The sequence below is a fragment of the Neomonachus schauinslandi genome, chromosome 9 (genome assembly GCF_002201575.2).
Source record: "Neomonachus schauinslandi chromosome 9, ASM220157v2, whole genome shotgun sequence".
Classification (NCBI taxonomy): Eukaryota; Metazoa; Chordata; class Mammalia; order Carnivora; family Phocidae; genus Neomonachus; species Neomonachus schauinslandi.
The window spans coordinates 114614050-114617354 of record NC_058411.1 but is presented as its reverse complement, the minus strand read 5'-3'; positions in this window follow the sequence as shown (position 1 = coordinate 114617354).

The window sequence follows — 3305 nt, the reverse complement described above, 5'->3', positions numbered from 1 at the left end:
TGTAATATAGTTTGAAGTCAGGCATTGTGATGCCGCCAACTTTAATTTTCTTTTTCAACATTCCCCTGGCGATTCAGGATCTTTTCTGGTTCCATTCAAATTTTAGGATTGTTTGTTCCAGCTCTGTGAAAAAAGTTGATGGTATTTTGATAGGGATTGCATTGAATGTGTAGATTGCTCTAGGGAGTATAGACATTGTCACAATGTTATTCTTCCAATCCATAAGCATGGAATGTTTTTCCACCTCTTTGTGTCTTCCTCAATTTCTTTCATAAATGTTCTGTAGTTTTAGAGTATAGATCCTTTACCTCTTTGGTTAGGTTTATTCCGAGGTATCTTATGCTTTTTGGAGCTATTGTAAATGGAATCAATTACTTAATTTCTCTTGTACATTGTTAATGTATAGAAATGCAGCCAATTTCTGTGCATTGATTTTTGTATCCTGCCATGTTGCTGAATTGCTGTATGAGTTCTAGTAATTTGGGGGTGGGGTCTTTTGGGTTTTCCACATAAAGTATCATGTCATCTGTGAAGAGAGAGTTTGATTTCTTCATTGCCAATTTGAATGCCTTTTATTTCTTTTCGTGTCTGATTGCTGAGGCTAGGAATTCTAGTACTATGTTGAACAATAGTGGTGACAGTGGGCATCCCTGTCACGTTCCTGACCATAAAGGAAAAGCTCTCAGTTTTTCCCCACAGAAAATGATATTCGCTGTGGGCTTTTCAGAGATGGTTATTATGAAATTGAGGTATGTTCCCTCTACCCCTATACTTTGAAAAGTTTTAATCAGAAAAGGATGCTGTGTTTTGTCAAATGCTTTTTCTGCATCAATTGAGAGGATCATGTGGTTCTTGTCTCTTCTTTTGTTACTGTGATCTATCAAGTAGATTGATTAGTGAATTGAACCACCCTTGCATCCCAGGAATAAATCCCACCTGGTCGTGGTGAATAATCCTTTTAATGTATTGTTGGATCCTATTGGCTAGGATCTTGTTGAGAATTTTGGCATCCATATTCATCAAGGATATTGGTCTGTAATTCTCCTTTTTGATGGGGTCTTTGGTTTTGGATCAGGGTAATCCTGGCCTCACAGAAAGTGTTCGGAAGTTTTCCTTCTATTTCTAGTTTTTGAAACAGCCTCAGCAGAACAGGGATTATTTCTTCTTTAAATGTTTGGTAGAATTCCCCTGGGAAGCCATCTAGCCCTGGGCTCTTGTTTGTTGGGAGGTTTTTGATTACTGCTTCAATTTCCTTGCTGGTTATGGGTCTGTTCAGATGGCAAATTTCTTCCTGTTTCAGTCTTGGTAGTTTATAAGATTCCAGGAATGCATCCATTTCTTCCAGATTGCCTCATTTGCTGGCATATAGGTGCTGGTAATAAGTTCTAACAGTTGTCTCTAATTCTTTGGTATTGGTTGTGATTTATCCCCTTTCATTCATGATTTCATTAATTTGGATTCTTTCTCTTTTCTTTCAGATAAGTCTGGCTAGAGGTTTATCGATTGTATTAATTCAAAGAACCAGCTTCTAGTTTTGTTCTATGGTTCTTCTTGTTTCTATTTCATTGATCTCTGCTCTAAACTTTATTGTTTCTCTTCTCCTACTGGGTTTAGGTTTTATTTGCTGTTTTCTCTGGGTCCTTTAGGTGTAAGGTTAGCTTGTGATTTGGGATTTTTCTAATTTTTTGAGAGAGGCTTGGATGGCTATGTACTACCCTCTTAGGACCGCCTTTGCAGTATCCTATAGGTTTTGAAGCAATGTATTTTCATTGTCATTGGTTTTAATGAATTGTTTAAGTTCTTCAATTTCCAGGTTGACCCATTCATCCTTTAGCCGGATTCTCTTTAACCTCCAAGTGTTTGACTTCCTTCCAAATTTCTTCTTGTGATTGAATTCCAATTTCAAAGCATTGTCATCTGAAAACATGCAGGGAATAATCTCAATCATTTGGTATTGGTTGAGACCTGATTTGTGACCCAGTATGTGATCTATTCTGGAGAAAGTTCCATGTGCACTCGAGAAGAAAGAGTGTTCTGTTGTTTTAGGATGGAATGTTCTCTACATATCTACGAAGTCCATCTGGTCCAATGTGTCATTCAAAGCTCTTGTTTCTTTGTTGATCTTCTGCTTAATCTGTCCATTGCTATGAGTGGAGTGTTGAGGTCTCCTACTATTAATATATTATTATGTTTCTTTATTTTGGTTATTAATTGGTTTATATAATTGGCTGCTCCCATGTTGGGGGCATAGATATTTACAATTGTTGTATCTTCTTGTTGGATAGACCCTTTAAGTATGATATACTGTCCCTCTACATCTCTTATTACAGTCTTTGGTTTAAAATCTAATTTGTCTGATATGAGGATTGCTACCCCAGCTTTCTTTTGAGGTCCATTGGCATGGTAAATTTTCTACATCCCTTCACTTTCAATCTGGAGGTGTCTTTAGGTTCAAAATGAGTCTCTCGTAGCCAGCATATCAATGGGTCCTGCTTTTTTAATCCAATCTGATACCCTGTGTCTTTTGATTGGAGCATTCAGCCCATTTACATTCAGAGTAACTACTGAATGATATGAATTTAGTGCCATTGTATTACCTGTAAAGTCATTTTTTCTGTAGATTGTCTCTGTTACTTTCTGGTCTCTGTTTTCCTTCACTTACAGTATCCCCTTTAATATTTCTTGCAGGGCTGGCTTTGTGGTCATATTCTTTGAGTTTCTGTCTGTCCTGGAAAGTCTTCCCCTCTCCTTCCATTCTGAATGACAGCCTTGCTGAATGAAGTATTCTTGGCTGCATGTTCTTTCATTTAGTACCCTGAATATATCTTGCCAGCCCTTTCTAGCCTCTCAGGTGTCTGTGGACAGATCTGATGTTATTCTGAAGTTCCTCCTTCCGTATGTAAGAAATCTCTTCCCTCTAGCTGTTCTCAGGATAGCTTCTTTGGCTCTAAAGATTTGCAAGCTTCACTATTATATGTCAGGGTGTGGATCTATTTTTATTGATTTGGGGAGGGGTCCTCTCTGCCTCTTGGACGTGAATGCTTGTTTCCTTCCCCAGATTATGGAAGTTCTCAGCTATGATTTGCTCAAATATATCTTCCAGTGCTCTCTCTACCCTTTTCAATGTAGCTTTAAATTCTCTACATCTCGGGGCGCCTGGGTGGCTCAGTCATTAAGCGTCTGCCTTCGGCTCAGGTCATGATCCCAGGGTCCTGGGATCGAGCCCCACCTCCGGCTCCCTGCTCTGCGGGAAGCCTGCTTCTCCCTCTCCCACTCCTCCTGCTTGTGTTCCCTCTCTCGCTGTG